Here is a 9635-nt window from a genome sequence, read left to right on the forward strand (position 1 = left end):
ACCAGGCGTTCACATTTCATGACTTCTTGGACGATTCGTTGCCAGATGAATTGATCTTGCTCATAACGGGTGGGAGGCACTGATGGGAGGTGGGGAGCTACTTTGGTCCAATGTGTCCGCCACTCTGGTGGCTTCAAACATTGGTAACTCAGCGCTCACCTCACCGGGAGTAGTAGGCAGCAAAGTGTTAAGGTCTTAGGGTGAGGCTGGCACCTCTTCTTCATCGAAGTCTAGAATTGTCACCATGGGTACCTCAGTATTTTCCAGTGATTCTTCTTCATCCTCGGGTCCTTTGGACAAGCAGGGCTACAGCATGCTACGGTGGACCACTGGGGTGAGCACTCCTTCCGACCCATCGTGTCACTCAAGCGGGGTCCGTTCCCATCAACTTTCCAGCTTTCCCCGAGGCCACTTGTCCCAGACCAACACCTGATCCCCTGGTCTCAGAGCTGTCCCTCGGATAGGTGACGTTTCATGATGCCTGAGTTCCTGAAACTTCTTCTCTACCAGCTGACGGTGGGTCTGCAGTCGATGCCGGTGTTCTCGAACCCAGGAGGAAACCCCTGTCTGTGGGTAGTCCTCCTCTGGGTCCAGCTCCAACTCACTGATCTCTCGTCCCTTTTGCCTGAACAGCAAGGTATACGGAGTCAATCCCGTTGTACTATGCAGTCGGTTATTGTATACCCATATTGGTTCAGCTACGAACTCAGGCCATCGAATCTTCCGGTCTTCCTCTAATGTTCGAAGCATCTGGATCAGCATCCAATTGAAGCATTCACAGGCCTCATTCCCCTGAGGGTGATAAGGAATAGTCCTTGACTTCTCGATCCAGTATAAATGGTGCAACTCTTCCATCAATCGGCCCTGGAAGCAGGCGCCTTGTCAGAGTAGATCTTCTTTGGCCAACCGTACAAGGGGATGAAATCCCGGCAGATGGCCTGCGCAGCTGACTCAGCAGTCTGGTCCTCGTCGGGGTCACCACAGCAAACTTTGTGAAATGGTCAGTCATTACCAGGCAATGTTCATACCAGAGATGCTCCAGGACAACAGTCAAGTAGTCGATCATCAGAACCTCCAAGGGGGCAGAAGTCACGATGATCTGTATCGGGGCTCGCTGCTCTGGGGGTTTGGCTAACTCACAGCTCCGACATTGTCGGCCAGCTTCCTACACCACAGTCCTCAATTGTGGGTGATACACAAGCTTCTGCAACCACTGGAACGTCTTCTCTGGACCGCTCGTGGGCCTCCATAGCCACTACTCTGATCAACTTCTCTGGGAGCACTACTTGCCAAGTGACCCCAAATTCTCGCAGTAGCTGTACTCTTTGGTATAGCAGTCCATCTTCCAAGTGAAGTCTTTCCCACTGTCCCAGAATCCGCAGGGTCCCTGGAGACAGATCGTTCCAATCTCGTCAGCTGGGGACTTGTTTTAGTGCCACCCATTGTCACAGCTGGGTGATTTCCTTATCTGTCTGTTGAAGTCGAACCCAGTCGTCCTGAGGCCATCCCAACACCTTTTCTTAGATGCCTTTCCGATCTGTCCCTGTGTCGACACCAACGATTTGGCAAAGTCCCAGAAGCCAGGAATCTCTTCCACCTCCAACTCTTCATATCGATCACACGCGGGTCGCTCATAAGTCACTCTAGAGAGAGCGTCAGCCCTGGCCCATTCTTGTACAGATACTTCACCATGCGGGCCACCCATCTCTGTTCCAAAGCCCTCAACATCGCATTTTCCAGGTGGACCAGGGGATTATTGTCTGTCTGCACCAGGACCTCCAACCCAGACCAGTACTCTGAGAACTTCTTGGTCATCGCCCACACCAGCGCCAGCAGTTCCAGCTTGAAGGAGCTATAATTGTCTGGGTTCCATTCTCAGTCATGAAGGGACTGGCTCGCATAAGCTATCACTCATTCTTTCCTTCCCTGCATTTGTGAGAGTGCTGCCTCAGACCGTGTACACTTCCATTGGTGTGGAGAATGAAGGGCTGTGATAAATCTGCATAGGCGAGGATTGGGGCCTCCGTCATGGCCATTTTCAAGGCTATGAACGCCTCTTCTTGACTGCTTCCCCACTGAATGGTTCGGTTCTTCGAGCCAGCCAGCACCCCTTTTCGCAGCTCCAGTAATGGGTTGGCCAGACGGGTGAAATTCTTCACAAATCTTCGGTAGTACCCAGTAAGCCCCAAGAAGGCCTGAACATCTTTCACCGTTGTGGGGGTGGGTCACTCTTGCACAACCGCCACCTTCTCCTGTGCTGGCCTCACTCCTCCAGATATGACATGCTCCAGATATTCAATCTGTTTGCAAAAGAGATGACACTTTTATGGCTTCACCTTCAGGCCGTGGCTCTGTAGCCGATTTAGCACTTGTTCCAGTCGATGGAGGTTCTCCTCAAAGGTGGCCACGTAGACAATGATGTGTTCAAGATAAATTAGTGTTGCCTCGAAATTGAAGTCCCACAGGCATCTCTCCATCAAGCGCTGAAACGTCCCGGGGGCGTTGGTCAGTCCAAAGGGCATACGGTTGAATAGTCCCATGGGCAATACGTATACAAGCCATGGGCTTGTATAGTCCCATGGGCAATACGAACACCGTCTTGGGCCAGTCGTGTTCAGCCATGGGCACCTGCTAATACTCACTGGCCAAGTCTAGGAATGAAAAGTAATTTGCCAATGCAGGTAGAGACTCCTCAATTCTTGGCAATTGATAGGAGTCCCGCACCGTACAGGCATTCAGCCGTCTGTAATCAACGCAGAAACGTAAGGTCCCGTCTTTCTTCTGGACCAGAAAAATGGGAGCCGCCCACGGACTCTGACTTTCCCATATCACTCCACTCTGCAACATGTGATCTAACATCTCCTTCTCTTCTTTATACATCTGGGGAGGTATCTGTCGGTATCTTTCCTGGACTGGTGCAGCACACCCCATAGGGATCTCATGAGTGATGGCCTGAGTACAACCGAAGTCATCATGGCGGGCGAAGACCCCCTGATAACGCTCTAACACATCTTTCACTTGTTTCACCTGCTGAAGTGAGAGTCCCGTCTATTCAGCCAGCATCTGCTCTAAGATCCTATGACCCTCCTTTGTTCTGCCAGGTGGGGGTTCCAGTGTCACTGTGACTGCCAAAGTCCAGGGATCTCCTCGCACAATCTCCTTGGGGGGCTCTCCTAAGGCTGAATCATTCATCCTGAATTTCTTGTATTTCCTTCTGGATCTCTCAGGCCCACTCCGGCTTGGTTGTGTGTGGGGTGGGTACCGCATTGCTACAGACCATCCCTGCTAGGGCCGCCACCCCCTGTTCCTGTGCGCCCCATCCCTACTTCTAGGAAGGTCATACTTGAGCTAGTATGCAGGTATGGACCGTACGTGGGGCTACGGTGTGAATCCTCTTTGATGCCATTTAATGGGTAAGATCTCGGGGTGGGAATGATTGGTACACTCCAGTTTGTTGAGCTTCTGTACAGGGCCAAGTGAGTTTTCATACAGACTACTCTAACCCTAGTTTTTTGTCTGCCCAAATATGCACTATGCACTTTATTGCTACCTGGTTACGGCATCATGAGTGGTTCACACCGTTCTGGTCTGTGCTACTTTAATTTCCCTTGCTGAATTAGTTTGCTATTTTTTAGTTTTTTTTATTTCAATTCGTACATATTAATGTGTTGTGATTTATGATATAATAAAATTTATAATTTTTTAAATAAATATGGACATATACTCCAGTTTTTTCTTGTGATATGGATTTCGGTTGTGGGAGTGTCCTATTAATACTCCTTTGATGATTTCTCTTCCTGTGGCTCTCCAACTGGGTTGTGAGTATGTTTGAGAAATCTATATGTATAGTTTCCATCTTGGGCTTCTGTTACTAGGCGTTCTCGCAGAGCCTGCTTCAGCGGCGCATCTCTGGGGCCCAACACAAACTGATCCCTCAATATCATATCAGGGGGCCCCATTCCCATGGTCCCCACATCATCCCGCTTAGTGATATGCGCGTATGGATCGCCCCCAAGACACAGGGCCACGGGATCTCAGTACCGGGCCTCTCTGGTTCGGTTCTGAGGCTGTCACGATGGCTAGGCCCGGTCCGCGACCCTGCTAAGGGGCGTCCAATGAAGGTCGTGATACAGTCTGTCAGGGGTTCGTGACGCCACCTGTGGTGTTCGGTCAGGGTGACCGACGCTGCTGTGGGGTCCGCTGGGGTGATGGAATGGCAGCTGGATGGTATAACTTCCCACAGGTGAAGTGTGTCCCCAGGGCTTCCCAGTAAGGTGGATGGTGATGGTGTGAGGTGCAGGCAATAACGAGGACACAGGGTTGCAGTCTCTTTACCTCTTTACTGAAGACTTCAAGATCCTCAATCCAGAGCACGTTTAACAGGGCTCTCAGAGACCGGCCGGTCCGATGGGCACTTCCAGAGTTTCCTTCGCAGATGGAAATCGTTGCCTACCACTAGCGCCTGTGTGTTGTAGTCCTACCCTGCTGAGCATTCGGAATAGTCCTCATAACTGCTGTTCTCGTTCGTTCGTTCTCTACAGCTCTCTCTCTCTCTCTTCAGTTCCAGATGTTACTAGTTTCTCGTCCCCCAGTATGTTTTGGCTAGGACGCACCCGTATGACGGGAAGGCTTGGAGGTCTTCCGGGACCCTAGAGACGCCCCTCTCCCAATGTTGCCCCCTATGTCTTCTTAGGAAATTTAAGGTAGACAGCCAACCTATAATTAACTGTCCGGCGGAGTTTGAAGTAAGGCCTGAAGTCAGTTACTCCTACGGTGTTCTGGCCACTGACTACGCGCCTCAGTAAGATGTTGCCTCTCTCTCTCGGCAAGACTCTTACTGGCTCTCCTTTGTGCTTGATCTCGTTTACACTGTTCCACAATATCCTTCCCTTTGTGTCTCTCTCCTGGATACCGCCGCAGGGTGTGCAGGCGCGGTTCCGTTACGTTCTGTTCTGTTTGCTAGGCACCTGCCAGGTTCCCACGCCTGACAGGGACCCCCCTGTGCCTTCTCCCTGCAACACCCCCTGCCACGGGATGTTGCCTGCTTCCAACCCAGTCAGCTTCTGACTAACTTCCTCCCCAGCCCCTAGTTTTACCAGTGTGAGGAGTGGCTCAATAAATAAAGCCTTTTTCTCCCCCTAGTGGCCGGAGTGTGAAGTGTAATGTGTTCTGGTGATACCTGGTCAGGAGAACTCCTTAGTGCCATCAGACGTACCGCCACTCTCCTTAGCGGCAGAGTGCCATACTGCAACGACCAGGTCTCTGGGGCGCTGCACTCCCCCCCGGTTAAATCCAGTACTCCTGGACTGGGAAGAAGAACAAACAATATAATACAGCAAAAGACATACAAAATTTTTGAAATGCTTAGAACAAGTAAATAGAAAAGGTGCTTCCCTTTATGGGAGGTAAGGACACTTGAACGTTACAAACAAGAAAACAAGATTAAATATTTTTAAATAACATTTTGACTATAAATAACTCTCAGTACCCAGCCGGGTACTCTACTAAGTGCAAACTTTTTGAACAATAAGTTAACTTTCCTTTAAGGGCGTATACGCTGAACCCACTAAAGGCCTACTATAAAATTCTATATAAATAACTCAGCTTTTCTTTCCGTTCTAACTTCCCCAATGCAGGACCGCCTAGCTCCTTGGCTGGGCCTACTGTCATTGTGCCGACCATCTTTCTACATCTCTCAGGAGGACTCTCTCTCTAACCCCTACGGGTTCACTTTCAAGCTTTCCTGTCCTCAGTCTCTGTCAACATTATCAAACTTTCTAAATTTGTAACATTATTAACGTTTTTAACTTTTATTAAGGCAATCATGTAAACATTCCCTTTAAGAGGGACCCAAGTCTCTAGTGCAGATTCTCTCTCTGTCTGCAAGCAAGACCTTCTGCGTCATGTCTGGAAGCATCATCTTCGCAAAGTCTTCTCTCGCTTGTAAAACCAGTAGGGAGCACCTTTAAAAAGGTGCCAACTATATACAAAGCAGTTCTGAATCATTCACTGTCCATGATCCGGCAGTCTTTAAAACAATGATAAACTTTGTGCAACAATAGAAAAACAGTAGAAAACAATAGGGATCCCGGGTAAACAAAGGGATCCCTAGGAGGTAACCCTGGTCGGGTTTAAAGTAGCAGCAACAGCAGGAAACAGTTAACTATGTACATATTCGGATCTCCGAGGTTTATTTCTGCTCTGGCGGCCTCTGCCAGGGTCTAACTGGGCAAGCAGACCTCGAGGGTCTGGGAAGCCTCAAATCCCGGCCTATTTCGGGCAGTGTGGGAGTCCAGTGAGCGATCCGAGGAACAGCAGCAGCGGCTGACGCTGCTTCAGCCCGTTCTTCCTCCAAGGACTTGGCAGCAACCAGGACGGAGGTACAGCGCTGGATATCCCGAGCCCACCAGCCGTGGCCCTTCTGGTATCTGCAGTAGCTTACCGCATCCCCCGGCAGCAGGACAGGACCCTTACTGTCCCCCGCAGGCCAGCCTCCACCACCTCCCGGGTGATATGGACTCTCATTGTCGATCCGATTTCCTGGACAAAGCCTCTTCCTCCCTGGGGCTGGTAAACGATCACCACTCCCCATTTCGGCAATGACCCATACAGCAGCTCACCGCGGGCCTCCCATTCCACATCCCTCGCATGCTCAACTATCAGGAACTTCAGATAATCCCCCCAGGGGAAGGAGCCCATGTCCCACTCACGCGTTTCTGGGTGGAATGATACGGACTCCGGAACTCCACCAACCGCGCCGGTAGTCAGGTCATGCGTCAGCGGAACACCGATCCCCGATCGGCCAGGGTACCGAGCTCACTCGTAGGTGGGGGCTCTGGCAGCTCCACGCCGTTCCTCAGGGGCGGCCACCTGGTCTGGTGCAGGTAGCGGGGGCTCTGCGGGCAGCTCCCAGGACTCAATCTTCTCCAGCGGCGGCATGCCGGTATAATCCTCCGGTGATGGGGACCTAGACTGGGCCATCTTTCTCCGCAAGCCTCCCCGGCTTTCCAGCTCCACTCCGTCTGAGTCATAGTTTCGTTTCTTCAGTCTCCGCCCGCCATAAAAGATGAGAAGGCGGACCTCTGCTGCTGACGGACACGTCCTCAAGGTGCAGAAATATTTAGCCTGGGCGGCCATTATCTTTCGCGCTCTCCAGCTTACTCACGCCCACTTCCACGCCCTTCTTCTTCTCCTGCGCTCCTCGTGGCACTACAATGGCGGCAGTTTTGGCGGGAATCTTGCGGCAATAGCCGTACACAGTCTTTGCAATAAGTCACAGTCCAACATGTTTCAATCACAGTTCCAAGGCACACATGACTCAATTCTTCAGGCTTAAGTACGATCCTGTTCGTGACGCCAAGTTGGATTGCCCCCAAGACACAGGGCCACGGGATCTCGGTACCGGGCCTCTCTGGTTCGGGTTCTGAGGCTGTCACGGTGGCTAGGCCCGGTCCGTGACCCTGCTAAGGGGCGTCCAATGAAGGTCGTGATACAGTCTGTCAGGGGTTCGTGACGCCACCTGTAGTGTTCGGTCAGGGTGACCGACGCTGCTGTGGGGTCCGCTGGGGTGATGGAATGGCAGCTGGATGGTATAACTTCTCACAGGTGAAGTGTGTCCCCAGGGCTTCCCAGTAAGGTGGATGGTGATGGTGTGAGGTGCAGGCAATAACGAGGACACAGGGTTGCAGTCTCTTTACCTCTTTACTGAAGACTTCAAGATCCTCAATCCAGAGCACGTTTAACAGGGCTCTCAGAGACCGGCCGGTCCGATGGGCACTTCCAGAGTTTCCTTCGCAGATGGAAATCGTTGCCTACCACTAGCGCCTGTGTGTTGTAGTCCTACCCTGCTGAGCATTCGGAATAGTCCTCACAACTGCTGTTCTCGTTCGTTCGTTCTCTACAGCTCTCTCTCTCTCTTCAGTTCCAGATGTTACTAGTTTCTCGTCCCCCAGTTTGCTTTGGCTAGGACGCACCCGTATGACGGGAAGGCTTGGAGGTCTTCCGGGACCCTAGAGACGCCCCTCTCCCAATGTTGCCCCCTATGTCTTCTTAGGAAATTTAAGGTAGACAGCGAACCTATAATTAACTGTCCGGCGGAATTTGAAGTAAGGCCTGAAGTCAGTTACTCCTACGGTGTTCCGGCCACCGACTACGTGCCTCAGTAAGATGTTGCCTCTCTCTCTCAGCACAACTCTTACTGGCTCTCCTTTGTGCTTTACAGTGTTTACACTGTTCCACAATATCCTTCCCTTCGTGTCTCTCTCCTGGATACCGCCGCAGGGTGTGCAGGCGCGGTTCCGTTACGTTCTGTTCTGTTCGCTAGGCACCTGCCAGGTTCCCACGCCTGACAGGGACCCCCCTGTGCCTTCTCCCTGCAAAACCCCCTGCCACGGGATGTTGCCTGGTTCCAACCCAGTCAGCTTCTGACTAACTTCCTCCCCAGCCCCTAGTTTTACCAGTGTGACGAGTGGCCCAATAAATAAAGCCTTTTTCTCCCCCTAGTGGCCGGAGTGTGAAGTGTAATGTGTTCTGGTGATACCTGGTCAGGAGAATTCCTTAGTGCCATCAGACGTACCACCACTCTCCTTAGCGGCAGAGTGCCATACTGCAACGACCAGGTCTCTGGGGCGCTGCACGTACATCTCCTACAACGCATTGATATACTGCATCACAGAAACTCCCTCCTGCTGAACGTAGTGAAACAGTCGCATCCGCAGCTCCCTAACATCAGTGGGGTCACTATGCATATCCTCTAGGATCTGCATCACCTTGTCCAGTGTATCCCACTCATGGGGAGGGCGGAAAATAACAGAGTACCGGGCCTCACCTTCTAGGGCCATTAAATCAATCTCAGCTTGCATAGCAGGGGTCATAGCGTGCATCCACAACATACTCTTAACCCTCTCAGTCCAGTCCCACAACATCATGTTACTCCCCGTGAATTTTGGGACATTGCTGAGCATGGCCCCCAGTGGCAAGCTAGACTTTGGGGCACTCATGGTGGATTGATCTGAAGCGTCTGTGTCCAAAGACTGCATCCTGCCAACTACGCCAAATGTAACACAGGTACTAGGATGCAGTGACACAGAGACACAGAGCAAAGGGGTAACAGAGGAAAACAATTACTTGTTTAATAAGTACAGGGATAACTTCCTCGCAGGGAGCAACACGGGATAAATGAGGTGAAGGCTGAGAGATACAAAGGGGAAATAACTCAAAGCGGCAGCTTATAATGTCAAGTTCACTTAGCGTAACTCAGATATCTTTCTTTATTCCTGGGTTGGATGGATGGCTGCCAGCTGATGCCGGTGCTAAGATCTTCCGGCTTCCCCGCCTAACAAGTCGGTCTTTCTTCTCTGGTCTGACCCTTTGAGCCCCTAGTCTGTTACGCTGCAACACAGCAAAGAGTAACCCGCTGCGATCCTCCACTCGGTGTACGTTCCTCAGCATGCCAGATGAGCTTTGGGAGTCTTTGCTGCACCCGACCTTAATCGCTGCCATGCGGCCTATCTCTGCCAGTGGCCCAGTGCCTGTCCTCCCTGACTCTTTTCTCTGGTGGGAAGCCCCTTTCTTTTGCCACTCAAACCCTCTTATACTTCTCCGACTCCCCACGCCCCCTCTACACAGGTCAAGGG

This window comes from Ranitomeya imitator, chromosome 3, assembly GCF_032444005.1.
Source record: "Ranitomeya imitator isolate aRanImi1 chromosome 3, aRanImi1.pri, whole genome shotgun sequence".
Classification (NCBI taxonomy): Eukaryota; Metazoa; Chordata; class Amphibia; order Anura; family Dendrobatidae; genus Ranitomeya; species Ranitomeya imitator.